Consider the following 16,251-nt stretch of genomic DNA (forward strand, 5'->3'; position numbering starts at 1 on the left):
CAGCTCACTTTCGCCCTCGAGCGCACCCAGGAGGGCTCGAGGAAGCTCGCGAAGGAGATCTAAGGAGGGCTCACAATGACAGCCCACCCCGGCCAGCCGTCTTGCACCCCGCTCAGACTGCCGAGCATAGGACGCGGAGGATGGTAGAGCGGAGCGGCCGCGACCTACTTGATCCGCCCTGACGGGACTAGGATCGCATCCCCGGTCAGGTATCCTCCTTCACCAATAAGATACCCGTCTCCTCCCCGGCTAGTTCGAGACATTCCAGCTCATGGGAGCAGTAGGAGAAATCCTCCTTCCGTCGGACCTTCCCATCGTAGCCGGGCGCCCAAAAAAGTCCCGGATCCTCATCCCTAGAGGCAGGCACCAAGGTTCTCAAACGGGAGCTATTGGACCGGAAGCCGTTGAAGTGACCTCTCTAGCGGAGACCTGCGCCAACGCTTGAGCTCAGCGCAAAGTCCTCAGGCCGCCCCGAGGGGCGACCTCCGAGATCGTCTAAACTCTCAAAGGGGAGACCCAGTGGGAAACGGCAGCCGTGCTCGCCAAAGGGAAGACTTGTCCGAAGTACGCGACAGCGGGAACGTCCCATATAACCTATCTCAAGATAGGAGGGACAATAACCCGCCAAACGCGTACAATGGATCCAAAGCTGTTGAACAGCCCCTGAACAACCAAGGAAGTCAGGACAAAACCCTTAAGCGTCTGGCTCAGATGGAGGAGCTGATGAGGAAGCTCTTATCAGAAAAAGAAAAAGATGAGTATGATTTAGGGGACGAACTTGAGCTCTTCGCCCGCAGCATAGCATCAACGGCATATCCACCTGGTTTCCGTATGTCGCACTTGTCCAAGTTCAATGGAGACGGGGACCCGTCAGATCATCTGGGTATGTTCAACACTCTAATGATGGCCCACAACATTGGTCCCGAGCTGAGATGTCTAATATTTCCTTCCACCTTGACTGGGTCGGCCAGACAATGGTTCAAACAGAGTAAGAAGCAGTCAATCAACTCGTGGAAAACTTTCTTTGCTGACTTCAAGAGAGCATTCCGAGCTTCCCAGGCTGCCCGCGTCAAGGCCGATACCCTGGCAAACATAAGGTAGCAACCCGACGAGCCTTTGAAGGCTTACCTGAGGAGGTAAATATCGATCCACAAAATCCCTCGCGGATGGTAAAGCTCGAGAAGAATCTATGTAACGAAAGGAAGACGGAGCTGATTAAGTTCCTGTAGGAGAACTTGAACGTGTTCACATGGTCTCATGAGGACATGGTGGGGATCAGTCCGAGCGTCATCATGGACACCCTGCACTTGGATAAAAGCGTGCCTGCGAAATACCAGAAACAGAGGCGCCTAAGAACAACCCGAGCTGAAGCACTAGAAGAGGAAGTAGCCCGGCTCTTAAAGTGCAGCTTTATCCGCGAAGCTAAGTTCCCGGTCTGGGTCGCCAATCCTGTGTTGGTCTCGAAGCCCAACGGGAAATGGCGGACCTGCATCGACTTCTCCGATCTGAACAAAGCCTGCCCCAAAGACTGCTTCCCCTTGCCAAGAATCGACCAATTGGTGGACGCCACGGCGGGGCACGAGCTCATGTCTTTTATAGATGCATTTTCGGGCTATAATTAGATCGCCAAGAATCCAGCGGACCAGGAGCACACTAGCTTCATGACCCCAACTAACGTTTATTGTTATAAGGTCATGCCTTTCGGGCTGAAGAACGCCTGAGCTACATACCAGAGGTTGGTAAACAGGATGTTTGCCAACTAGATCGGGAAGAACATGGAAGTGTATGTTGACGACATGCTGGTCAAGTCAAAAACTGCCGATAACCATGTTTCCGACTTGGAGGAATGCTTTAAGATACTGAGAGAATACGACATGAGGCTTAACCCGCAGAAGTGCACTTTCGGGGTCGCATCAGGAAATTCCTAGGTTTCATTGTCAATACCAGAGGCAAACCCCAATAAGATCAGGTCGCTGCTCGAGATGCCCTCACCTCGGTCGCGAAAGGACGTTTAAGGTCTGACAGGAAGGGTGGCGGCCCTTAATCGGTTTATTTCTAAATCTACCGACAAGTGTCTGCCATTCTACAACCTGCTCCGGGGGAATAAGAAGTTCGAATGGACCGAGGAGTGCGAACGTGCCTTTCTCGACCTGAAAGCACATTTAGCCGAGCCACCCGTATTGTCCAAACCAACGGCAGAAGAGCCTTTTTTCCTTTACCTAGCTGTCACGGAAGATGCAGCTAGTGCCGTATTAGTCCGAGAAGAAGACCGATCTCAGAAGCCAGTCTATTACACCAGCAAGAGGCTTCTCAGAGCTGAGTCCCGGTATCCGTTGATGGAAAAGATGGCCTTCTGTCTCATTACGGCCTCCCGAAAGCTCAGGCCGTATTTCCAGTCCCACTCAATACATGTCATAACCGATCAGCCTTTAAGGCAGGTTTTGCAAAAACCTGAAGCATTGGGATGTCTGTTGAAGTGGGCTATTGAGCTCAGCCAGTTCGAGATTTTGTACACACTGCGAACTGCAATAAAAAGCCAGGCCCTGGCTGACTTTGTGGCAGAATGCACAGGATTCCGAGAAGATCCTGTGGAAGATTCAACCCAGACCGCCATAGCCCATGCCTCCTTAGTCAAGGCCTCATGGAAGGTCTTCGTAGATGGCTCGTCTAACGAGAATGGCTCCGGGGCTGGAATCATTTTGATATCCCCAGAAGGACATCGATTCCACTCGGCGTTGAGATTCGAATTCAAAGCATCCAACAACGAGGCTGAATACAAAGCTTTATTGGCCGGGCTAAGGGTAGCCCAGGAGCTGAAGGCCAGCTCCGTTCAAGTTACAGCGATTCCCAGCTCGTGGTAAACCAAGTGCTAGGTGAATACCAAGCACGGGGAACCAAGATGGCTACTTACTTGGCAAAGGTAAAGAGCGAGCTGTCTGCATTCGAGCGTGGCTCAATCGAGCAGATACCTCGGGAGCAGAATGCCAACGCGGATGCCCTGGCAAAGCTCGCTACCTCTGGAGAGACGGAGACTTTGGGGTTAGTGCCAGTAGAGTTCTTGGATAAACTGAGCATAGAGGAAGTCAGAGCGGGGGTCGAGATGATCGACGCCAGACCGACCTGGATGACCCCCATCCTCGAATATCTCACAGCAGGAAAGTTACCTGAAGAGCAAAATGATGCAAGGCGGGTACTTTACCAAGCTCCAAGGTACACAGTGGTAGATGAGATATTATACTGGCGTGGACACTCCTTACCTCTCCTACGGTGTGTCCTGCCAAGCGAAGCGAAGGCCATTTTGCAGGAAGTGCACGAGGGTTTTTGTGGGGATCACACTGGGGGGAAAAGCTTGGCCCTGAAGATATTAAGGCAAGGATATTACTGGCCCACTCTGTCAAAAGGACTCGATTTCCTATGTCAAAAAATGTGACAAGTGCCAGCGATTTGCCACAGTTGCCCGAGCTCCCCCGGTCGAGCAAAAGATGATCTCGTCCCCGTGGCCATTCGTGGTCTGGGGGATTGACCTGGTTGGTGCCCTCCCTACTGGAAAGGGAGGAGTTCGTTATGCGGTGGTGGCTATCGACTACTTCACCAAGTGGGCAGAAGCAGAGCCCCTGGCAACAATCACTTCAAAAAGAGTCCTCGACTTCGTGGTCAAAAGCATAATCTGCCGGTTCGGGTTGCCAAAGAAGATCGTATCAGATAATGGAACGCAGTTCGATAGCGACCTCTTCACCGAATTCTGTGAGAGGCATGACATTGTAAAAAGCTTCTCCTCCGTGGCCTATCCCCAGGCGAATGGGCAGGTCAAGGCCGACGCTAAAGGCAAGCCTTAAGAAAAGACTGCACGAAGCCAAGAGAGTCTAGCTAGAACAGCTCCCCCAGGTACTGTGGGCATACCAGACCTCACATCGAACGCCGACGGGTCATTCTCCTTTCTCCCTGGCTTTCGGGAGTGAGGCAGTCCTTCCTGTCGAAGTAAAGGTAGCCTCGCATAGAGTCCAGGCATTTGACCAGGACCACAATCACGAATTGCTCTGCGCGTCCCTCGACCTGATTGATGAAAGACGAGAAGATTCACAGCTACAGCTCGCGCATTATCAACAAAAGATCACTCGTTATTTCAACTCAAAGGTCAGAAAATGCGCCTTTAGCATTGGCGACCTGGTCCTTAGAAGAGTCTTCTTAGCCAGTAAGGATCCCAAAGACGGAGTATAAGGACCGAACTGGGAAGGGCCCTACCAAATAACTGAGGTCATAAAAGAAGGAACCTACAAGTGAGCTCGGCTTAATGGAGAAGCAGTCCCACGAACTTGGAACGCTATCCATTTGAAGAAATATTATCAATGATCCTTTGTAAGGCTTAATCAGAAAGACCGTCTTTTGTTTATAAAGTAATGAGAATTAAATCTTTTTACATTATTGTGTATATTTGTGGATGTAAAGTCAAGTAACCACGAAATACCCTTCCCTAGTTACTTGGGGGGCATATGCCTTGGATATAACCAGGTCGTCCTAAAAAACTTAGAAGTTAGTTCAAATTGATTGATCGATGTTTTTCTTAAAAAGCACGAGATATTGATAAAGGATTAACGCGAACTAAGTTGTATCCTAGATATAACCAGGCCGTCCTAAAAAACTTAGAAGTTAATTCAAATTGATTGATCGATGTTTTTCTTAAAAAGCACGAGATATCGATAAAGAATTAACGCGAACTAAGTTTTCAAAATTAATGTCCTGGATTCAACCAGGTCCTAAAACTTAGAAGTTAGCTCAAATTAATTGATCGATGTTTTTCTTAAAAAGCACGAGATATCGATAAAGAATTAACGTGAACTAAGTTTTCAAAATTAATGTCCTGGATTCAACCAGGTCCTAAAACTTAGAAGTTAGCTCAAATTGATTGATCGATGCTTTTCTTAAAAAACACGAGATATCGATAAAGAATTAACGCGAACTAAGTTTTCAAAATTAATGTCCTGGATTCAACCAGGTCCTAAAACTTAGAAGTTAGCTCAAATTGATTGATCGATGTTTTTCTTAAAAAGCATGAGATATCGATAAAGAATTAACGCGAACTAAGTTTTTAAATTAATGTCCTGGATACAACCAGGACTTGTCTTAGAAGTTGGTTCAAGTTGATTAGCATGTTTTTTCCTAGAAAAGCATTAGATGCCAATCACAACACCAACACAAACTAAGATTATTACCAAATGCATAGAAGAGAAACAAGATAGAGGCAAAAATATGTAAATCAATTAAAATAAAGTTGAAAAAATCAATTGTCTCGACGATTAAAAAACCTCATAATATAAAGTTACAAAGAAAAAAGTAAATGATAAAAGAAGAGAAAAGTCCTATGCCCCGCCAGGCCGCTCTGATGAGGTCACCCCCTCGCCATCCTGCTCGGTGGCAGTGGAAGTCTCCCCAGTCTCAGAGGGCGCCTCTTGTTGAAGGCGAGCTTTGAACTTCTCCAAGAAGGACTCCCACGCGTCCGGCCCCAGAAAGGAGAAGTCACCATCCGGGTTGAAGACCCAGCAGTGGTACAACATAGCCTCCATGGAGGAGCTGGAAGCTGCCCTCTCCGCCGCCAGAGCAGCCTTGGCCTCTTCGACCTCAACCTTTGCGGCGTCCAGTGCGGCCCGGGCAGCCTTGGCCTCCTCGAGCTTGATCTTCGCAGCAGCTAGGGCGGCCTTGGTGGCCTCGGCCTCCTGCAGCTTGGTCCGGGATGCCTCCAGCTCGGTTTGCGCAGCGACCGAAGCGGCTTGCGTGACCCTCTCGTTTTCCCAGGCAATTGCCAGGGCCGCCTTAGCGTCCCTTTCCTGTTGTTGAGCAGTCGTGAGGGCAACCTGAGTAGCATGATGTTCGCCCCCTAATCTCCTCGATTCTAGCCTTGGATCGAGATATGCTCCGGTGGAGGGCCAGAGCCTCCTGCAAGACCAAAAGATAATAAGGAAAGTGCCTTAGAAAAAATAATAACACAAACAAACAGGGAGTACCAGTGGCAAAGCCAAATTACCGCGAGGGTCATCCCCAATGAAGACTCCATCACATTCTCGGGACTCCTTGTCTCGATCTCCCGCAGATCCCTCGAGGTGGCATTGTAACAGTGGTCCACCATGTAGGTCGCGGTCTCGTAGACCGTCCCCCTGAAGACATCGGGGATTTTCTCCAAGGCCCGGGGGTTGACCGGAACGCGCACCTCGGGGGTCGTAGTTGACAAGGTCCTAGTGGGCACCTCCGGTTCCCGAATAGAGACGGGAGCTCACGGAGGAGGCGGGGGCATCTTCTTCATTGCAGGAGGGGGTAGAGGCACTTTCTCCAGAACAGCCGAGGCTTGGTTTTTCCCCTTTGTAGGAGACTTGGAGGTAGTCCCGATGGCTTTCTTCGCCATCCGAAGCCTCTTCACCATGGGCCCGAAAGCCCCGGAGGAAGGGTTTCCTCCAGGGAACATAGCTCGCAAATCATTGTTCCCGGGCTGCGACATCTCCTCTGTTGAAACAAAGACAGCAAAGCATTAATATACATGTAAAAATATTTGTGCAAAAAAAAAAAAGAAGAAGAAAGCAGAGCTTAAGTATGTATTGAAAGGGGTCCTACCCTCCGAGCTAGAGGAGGAATCTATGGTCACGACCTCCGGCCCTGGAGCTTCGGCGGGGGAGTCTAAGATAACAACTTCACGAGCTAGAAGAGGCACTGGGTCCGAATCTGCCTCGGGACTGGACTCTTCTACGTACTGCCTAAGACCCGGAGCTACTACACCCTCCAAGAGAGAGGGCCACAACCTAAGATTGGTCTTGTACTCCTCGAAAAAGGCCGACCTAAAGGCCAAGGTATTATCTACAACTATAGTACCCCTAGGGCGGCTCATGTCATAACATAGCACGAGTTGGTCGACGCATTGGAGTAGGGTGATGTCGCGGTCTGGGTCATTTTGGTGGCGATGAACGGGTTGGCTGGGGTTAAACCTAGCAAGCCGTAGGTCGGCAGTGGCCCTATCTAAATCCCTAAATAAATAAGGATTACCTTGGCCGGAGGGGCCGGCTGCTGCCCCGGATTGGGCCCTCTCCACATTTACTTCTTGGGCGACCTCCAGAGCCCGTTTCCATCGCAGGAGGGGCACCTCTTCCTCCTCGTCCTCATCCTCGCCCACGGCCTCCTCCTCGGGGATGGGCGCCATCTCGCGAGCAGCAGGGATGGTCCGCGGTCTCCTCAAGGCCAGAGTCTGGCCCGGAGAGATTAACTTACACGCCAGCATCGTCTCGTCGGACACGAGCTGGCGATAATCCTTTTCACTTGGGGGGAGCCCCGCCATGGTCTCATATTGACCCCCAAGGGTCATTGACTTGGCCGTCCTCGCGAAAATAGTTGCATGATAGTTTCTAAGTCAGGAACGAATAAAAAGAGGCTAATCAGCAATCAACTTACGAGCTGAGATAGAAGGAACTTACGAGGATGGTTGAAGTGGTGGTGCTCACAGTTGCGAAACCCCTTTGACATAAAGAACTGGTCCTTAAAGTTGTTGGGGTGGCTGGACAGCTCGATGACCGCAGCCGAATTTGGAAAACGGGTCAGGTAGTAGAACCCGTCGCCTCGCCCCCGCTGCTCCGGGCTGGCTTTGAGGCAGAAGAAGTAGAGGATGTCCGCCGGCGTGGGGACCTCCCATTCCTGCTTCAGGAATAGATACTTCAACCCCGCTAACAAATGATATGAATTAGGGGGGAGTTGGAAGGGAGCTAGCTTCATGTAATTTAAAAAATCCGCGAAGTACTGGTCCAATGGGAGGAAGGCCCTAGCCTTGAGATGCTCGTTGCTCCAGGCGGCGTATTCCTCGTCGAGCAGCGCGCAGCTCCGCTTGCCTTCTAGGTGAGGTCGGGCATCTAGGGCGCCCCTCCCTATCTCAATGTTATGGGAAAGAAAGATTTTGTTGACTTTCCCTTGGGTGGTGACCTTCGAGGCGATCCTCTTGGCCTCGAAAAAGGCGTCGGGCCCCACCTCGACCTCCTTCTCCACGGTTGGACTGAAATTGGGGAGTCTGTGACCACCTCCATTCCTTTGTTGGTTTGCTGGGAAGACGAGCTGCCATCACTCTTTTTGGGTGCGCTCTTCTTAGGTTCCATCTGGTCGCCTAGCGAACAAAGAAGAAAATTTAGAAAAGGCGACCTAAGCATAAGAAAGAATCTAGCGCGATGTGTTTCCTTTACACGGACTGAGGTAATCTCAGCCCGTGGCGAGTGAGACCACGCGGTTCTATGAACACGCGCCTGTGCTCCCAACGGATCCCCGATTACTCGGAATCCGTGTGTCAGGATGGTCAGAGTAAAAGTTTGCCTTGGAAGGAAAGTTTCAGTAGGCAACAATAGGCAAAACTGCCTGTGAAGCGTGTCCCCTAAGCTACCCGGTTTTTGAACCCTAAGAACTGGTTATTCCAAACAGGCATAAAAAATTTTACCCAGAAAATCACCCCAGAAATTGTATCCTATGAGTCATTCTCCTAAGTGGTTTTTCCTATGGTCGACACCCCTAGGATAAAATCCTACGCACAAAATACCAACAAAAAAGAGCAGAAGACAAGCAACCAACTGCATGCGATTAAAGAGAAAGTTTACCTAAACAACAGTGAAGGAAAACATTTAAAACATGCACAAACGGAGGACTTACAGAAATGTTTTGCTGTGAAGAGACTGAAAGGGTCGTCTGGGCTGAAATCCTGTTGGGATCGCTGGTACCGGAGTCACAAAAGAGCCCCCGTGTCTGAACCTCTGGAACGCTGGGAACAGTGACCGGAAGAAAGAAAGGGTTTTGAGACTGAGAAGAAAGAAGAAGATGAGAAAATTTTCAAATGAAAGGGTGGCTCATGCGAAAGGTGGCCAGCCTTTTATATACGTAAAAGGCCAAAGGATGAGGGCCGCTCGATCGTCTTGATGTAGGATACAAGGATCACTACTCGAAAGACGAAACGACGGCCGAAGATAGGCTAGGCCATTTAATGCGGTTCTCGGAAGACGGACCGTCACTAACCACGATGCTCCATGTATTTGACGCTAGCGTAATGGGCGGAATGTGAAGAGTCCACAAAGAAGCCTAAAAGCTCCCACTGTGGCCCCAGGTGACGTCATATGCCACGAGCAGGGGCTTGGGGGGCAAATGTACGCCCTAAATATCCACGGGCTATTAGCGAGCTGAGAAAGGGCATAATTATATCAGCCACGTGGATGCCATGTACCCGGAGCTGCTGTTACAATGTCCTACCTCTTTAGCTCGAGGTAACCAAAGGCTTAATGAGATTACTAAGGAGTCGGGTCAGAAGTATGGACACCACGAGCTGAGACTGCATCAAGCTCGAGATACGAGCTTGAGTTGGCACCTCTGACCTTTTATAAAGTCAACCACGCAATGTAAACGTGTATATATCAGACATCACGTGTCTGATCCATCCCTGAATTCTCGGACACGCAGCATAAACGTGCGTGTTCAGGCACCCACGACTGGGTTGGGCCGTGCGGCCCATTATACCCCTTACCTATTGATTAGACCATACTTCATTGTCAGGTTTTAGGAATTAATCATGAATGTCACATAAGTGACATGATGGGTAAGAAGGATGACCTCCCTTGCCAATCCCCAGGTGCCCTCTTCCTATAAATATGGAGATCCTGGCAGTTGCAAAGGGTTGGATTCTAATTTGTAAAGAAATACCCTGTAAGGAATATCAGAGAGATATCAATAATATTGGCTGGTGGACTAGAAGGATTTTAACCTTTGAACCACCTAAAAAAGTATTCGAGTTATAATTTTACTAAGAGATCATTAATCTATTACGGTTCATTATTTAACACTAATCCCACTCTTTATTCTATTAATTATCTGTTGCCGAAGAACCGCGTCAACATATACCTATAGTATAAAATAATTACAAAAATCAACTACAAAATTTCATTTACAAAAATACATTGCCACGTCATAAAAAAATACCGGATTCTAAAAGTAATATACTTGAATTTGAAACTTTCTCGAAATTCTGGTTTTTCCGTTTTTCTGGGTATTAAAAAGTAAACTTTTGGTTACTTAAAATCTTAATAGGTTACTAATTAGTTACTTTTTTCACAGTTTTTTATACCGCTTTTTTTAACTTTTTTTATTTTTGTTTTTGTTTTTTTTTCATGGTACGAAGCACACTCTCTCTCTCTCTCTCTCTCTCTCTCTCCACTATACTCTATTTTTATTAAATTTTTACATTTGGTCTTATCTTTAATTTAAAAAATCTTTTCCAGCCACACCGCTAGTCGGTTGGGCTCAAAAGTGTTATTATCGCGACCTACTCTTCAAGGTGATCATTTTGATATGTGGTAAGCATATGTTTTTTGGCCGTCGAGAAGATGAGCAGAATGAAAAACAACCTTTAGTTTTTTTTTTTATATTGTGTTGACCAAAAAGTAACTAAACAATAAACTTGATCAAAATTAAATATACTAAAATTTGTATTATTGTTTTACATTTAAAAGATACTATATTGTATTCTAAACAAATTAATTTTATTTAAAAATATTCCAAGTAACTTTTTTAAAATAGATTCTTTAGGATATTGTTTGGTAACTTTTAAATAGAATATAAAAAAATTACTTTATAGTATACTAAAAGTATTTTTTAATAATAAGCTATATAGCAATTTATTATATTTTATTGTAACTCATTAGTTTCTAAAAAATGACTAATGGGCAACGAAAAAATATCTTAAGCAATAAAATACCATAATATAACTTCAAAATGACTAATGAGTGTCTTAAGATAAAAAAGTTTCAAAAAATAAGTAGTGGAGATAACCAAAATGTATGTAAAACAATATGCTATAAAAATAAATTTTCTCATGAAAAAAGTAAGTAAGTGGTAACTTATTAGCATTTTAAGTAACCAAAATGTTAGTTTTTTAAATCCAGAAAAATAGGAAAACTATGATTTTGGGAAAGTTTCAAATTCAGGTAATTACTTTTAAAATCATGTATTTTTTGATGACGTGGCAATATATTTTTGTAAATAAATTTTTGTAAGTGATTTTTGTAATTAAATTATAAAAAACAGTAAAGAATGTAAATTTCTTTTTTTTTTCTTTTGTCCATGAGGGGCTTTGAACTGTACATGAAGCAAATGCACATTCTTTTTTGCCAATTAATTAGAATAGAATTGTGAAATGAATCATAAAAAAAGTAAATAATAATAAAACATTCTAATATCCTATGAAAAATAGAGTAAATATCATGATTTATAATACTCTATTGTATGTATACAACCAATAGATAAATATTTGAGGTGGCATTTGATATGAGAATTTCAAAATGTAAAATTATATTATTGTGTTTGATTGTACGGTGGAATTTTTATCACATGCTGGAGTAATTCTGGAAAAGTTAATAGTAGGACCAAGGGTGAATCAAGACGGTTAGGCCCGAAACTCTGTATCATCACAGGGATCTTGTGGTCAACTCGAAACACTTGTGTGGTCATCCTCTTGGGTTTGAAGGACTCCGCCTTGCATCCCGATCTTTGGTACGCATCACATGGTTCCCTACATATGTGCATATCTTGCCCGTCCTTCAAAACCTCGAGATCACTACTCCACCAAGCGGCATGTGTCATGCTACTAAACGATAACCTCCTCGCAGTGACAAAGAGATTGACTTTAGAACCAACAAGTAGACATTGCACACAAGTAGATTGTGGAAGCAAACTTCATGTTGCACCATCCTACCAATTTGTTAAACAGATTTGCCCTTGAACCATCACATCAACAAGGGGCAGAGCGTATCTTATGCCTTAAGGGAGAAATCCTTTTTCCTAGGCTAACGAGTTATTCTAGAAGTCAAATTACAGGGCGTGAACGCCACCAAAAGGACTTCCCAACAATCCAATGACTCTATAGCTTGTCTCTCTACCTATAAAAAGGAATCCTTTCTTTCTCTACAAACACACAAGAACACACCTTGCTGCTTCTGTGGTGCGTGCCGTTAGTCGTACCAAATTTAATTATATTTTATTTTTGAATTTTCCAACTACTTCACTATAATGGCAAACAAAGGTCAAACCCACAATGACTATTATTCAATTTATTTTTCAAAATTAGAAACAATAACAAAAGAGGAATTTTAAAGTTTAAAAATGAAAAATAACATAAAATAATGAATGAAGCAATTGAATTGATAACAACGATTTTAAGATACAGTTAAGAGTTAATTCTCCACCTTCAATAATCATTCAAGATTAACAATAATTACTATAATTTCCTATTCCAAGTTGGAACTATTAACCCTGCATGTTGACCAGTGAAATTGGCCAACAGTTGTATGTACAATGTACGACACATTTTGAATAGAATGAATATAAAATACAACAGAGTACAAATATCTTAAACAAACACGGTAATTTATAGTGGTTCAACCCTGTTCTGATGAACAGTAATAACCTAATCCACTTAGTGTTTAGTATTGAATCACTCGATTGACAATTACAAATATGAACTGAAGAGTTCACTCGTCAAAAAGATCGATCCCAAAAATTCTAGAAAAAAAAATCCCCCTCAAACGAAGCCCATGGTCCTTTACTTATAGTACTCAAGGGCTGTTGCATGATCAGTAAGAGTGGAGATCGTGGTTTGGTACACGATTATTAGGAGTGGATATATGTGTCTACCTTCCCATGATTATTAGATCGTGGGTCTTCCTGTTATCTTTTATGGATCGTGGTTGATGATGCACGATTGAGACCCTTGAGAAAATGCCAAGTCTTCATTGGTCTATGAGACTTAGGTGCTAGGCTCGATGACCTTTTAGAGCTTTAGTGCTAGGCCCGTTGATCCTCTGTGTGATAGTGATGGGCCTGTGATTTTCTAGGTGCTAGGCTTGTTGATTTTAGTTTGAACGAGTGTGAGTTTTACCCAGTGAAGTGTCTTTGGGAGTGTAGGTCGACCACCCTATGAAGGATAGGGTGGGCCGACCACCCCAAGGGGTTCTTGGGCATGCTTAGGCCGGCCACCCCTAGGGGATGGGGTCAGGCCAACCACCCCTAGGGGGTCAATGTCAGGCCGACCACCCGTAGGGGGTTTAGACCTGGTTGACTTTCTATAGGTCCTGGTCCTATCTTTTTTGCTCATCGGTCTATTTTCAATACTTCGTCATTTTTCCCTAATTTGTGATGCCACGTGCCGCTTTTTCATTCGTAATGTCATCTCTGGATTTTTGAGGGATAACATTTGCCCCCAAGTTTATCGTAATGTGTTCAACATTACGATAAATTTGATCTTGGCTCGAGAAACATATCGTAGCAGTACTTTAGCAGCAAAGTACCTCGGGACATTACGTAGTACTTTTATCAACTATCGATAATTTGCTCAGCAAGCATTTTTCAAGGATAATTGTAATTCCTAAAAATAATTATGTTTTTCAAGGAAAATGAATTTTCTAAAAATCTAGTATATTTTTCAAGGATATTAATTCCTAAAAATACAAACTATTTTTCAAGGAATTTGAATTCCTAAAAATATCAAATATTTATCAAGAAATTTGAAATTTTAACCATATCAGATATTTTTTAAGGATTTTGAATTCCTAAAAATATATGGTTAGCCTGAGAGGCTATAAGTAGGGCATCACTTCTCACTTCTTTGCTCTATGTGCCTAAGCTATAGGATTCTCCAAGCGTGATTTCTCCAATTCTTCATCAAACTCAGATCTTTACTTGGGTAAGTATTTTCTGATGAGGACACCAAGACCCAAGTATCAAGTCAAGTTCCAGTTGGTCCAGTGACGAGGGCACGAGCCAAGAGATTCAAGGAAGAACTTAACAGCCTAGTCCACAAAGTCCTAAAACAAGAGGAGACCGTGGTCAACATTGAAGGAGAACAAAGACTTGTCTTACTCATCAAAGTTGACTGAGTTTAGGAGCTTAATGAGTCTTTTTATTTTTAGTCACGTTTTTTAGTCTTTGTTTATTTTGTGATAAGTCAAACATTTGACTTGTGTGAGTCCAATAGTCCTTGTGTCTTTAATTTTCGGTTTTCATGAGGAAGACAAAAAGCTTGTCTTTAATTTCGGTTTTCATTAGGAAGACAAAGGGGCTGTCCTTAATTTTTCGGTTTCATTAGGAAGACCAAGGGTCTTGTTTTCATGTAATTTTCGTCCTTATAAGGACTGCCAAAACATTTGGAAAAATCAGATTATGTTGAAAGAAATTGTGAGTTTATTTCTTCTTGAGTTCTTGAAGAAACTTTTGAACTTATCAAGGAGATTCCTTGTGGCGTTCATCCTGACTTATCAAACGGATTCCATCCCCGTTTGTGGCGTCTTCCTCATACCAAGGTTCGTGCTTGGCTAAGCATTGGGTCGCGGTTCCATTCCAATCTCGTGTGTTCTTGGTGGCTGTTCCATATTTGGTGTCGGGTTTCGTCACACTTGTTGGCGTGGTTCGTATCATTTTCTCCTAATCCTTACATCATTTAATTTAAAATTGCTTATATTTAGAAGAAATGTTTTGAATCTTTGAGGAATTTGTCTGAATCTCCTTGTTTTGTTTTATTTTAATCCAAAATAATTGACTTGTTTAAATCAATTCTACGATTTCCCTATAATTTCCTTAGCCTGGACGATTTCCAGGGTTCCAAACCCTAGCATAGGCGATTTTAGGTTTGTAAAACCCTAGGCCGACCACTTCTTTGAGATTCCCTGGCCTGGAGATTTCCAGGGTTCCAAACCCTAACATAGGTGATTTCAAACTTGTAAAACTCTAACCTAGGCCGACCACTCTTAGGTTCCCTTGGTCTGGTGATTTTCAGGTTTGTAAAACATTAGGGTTGGGCGATTTTCAGGGTTTTAGATCCAGGCATAGGCGATTTCAAGGGATGTAAATTCCATCATGGGCCTACCACCTCTAGGGTTTTCATCATGGGCCGACCACCTCTAGGACTTTCATCATGGGTTGACCACCTCTAGGACTTCCCTTGCATTTCCCTTGCCTTATGCGAGGGGATTAGGGTTTAGGCCGACTGCCCCTAGGGTTTTCTTAGATGGGCGATTTCCAAGTTTACATACCCATCATTGGCCGAGCACCCTAGGGTTTACATCATGGGCTGACCACCACACTCCCTGGGCGACTTCCAGGGATCCAGGGTGATCGGCCCAAGCATAGGCCGAACACCTGGGACCTAAAAATATTATTTTCTCCACCTTTACTGATCTCCTTGGGGTCTTCCTTGTAATGTATAATTTATTGGAGTCTTGAACCTTAGTCCTCTAGCATTTTTTTGAGGTTGGCATCCCTAGGGTGGTCGGCCTAAGGTGGTAGCCTGACCACCTATGCCCATTCTTTAATGTTTTGTAAGCTTAGGGCCTATGTTAACCCTTCTTTGTGACTTTGATAAATTTTCCCAAGTCTAGGGGAGTCCTATGGTGGTCGGCCTGAGCTTAGTCTTACTAAGCCGACCCCCTATATAGATTTTTTCCCCTTATTTCTTCATGTTTGCTCCTTAGTTTATTGATATGCCCCCAGCTATTGGCTTCATTATGTTCCCTTACTAACTTTACTCTTTATTTTTCCTTTGTTGCAGATGTCTAGCTCCTCTTTGTCAGACAAGTATTTGTAAGCGAGCGTATTCCCCAGGAGTAAAAGGATTTTGCCTCACTCCACTTTATATTTGTTCAGTGAGGAAGACTTCTTGAAAAGGTATAGCCCAATGGCGAGAGAAAAACAGACAACTCGGCAAACATCCGAAGATGATCCTCATATTGTCAGGCACATCACTCAGGGCTCTTCGTTTGCCTCTTTTCAGTTCTATTCTCAGCATAGTACTCCTCGTGGCTCTCAAGGTACATCTCAGTGACGTCATTCTTCTTAGCAGAATATGTTCGCCCTTTCCATTGGGATACCAGTCGGGTTCCCCATCATTCTTCTTCTCAGTGAGAACATACTGAGGGCTCTCATTGCCAGGCTACTCATCCTCAGGAGCATTCTATTCATAGGTTCCGGCCTAAGGTGGTTTGACTTCCTTCCAAGAGCAAGATAGTCCTGCCAGCTGCACAGCTGAAGAAGAGATGACAAAAAGAGTTCCATTCGTCAGATTCTGGGTCCACCTTTGCCAGTGAGATCATATGGAAACTGGTTGAGAAACCTCGCCCTACTGATTATGAGGATGTGTGGTTCAAGAGGGCAGCCTCTGACATGACTAAAGAGAAGGTAAAGAACTTCAGGAAGACCTTTGACCTCTCT

Source organism: Humulus lupulus, chromosome 3, assembly GCF_963169125.1.
Source record: "Humulus lupulus chromosome 3, drHumLupu1.1, whole genome shotgun sequence".
NCBI lineage: Eukaryota > Viridiplantae > Streptophyta > Magnoliopsida > Rosales > Cannabaceae > Humulus > Humulus lupulus.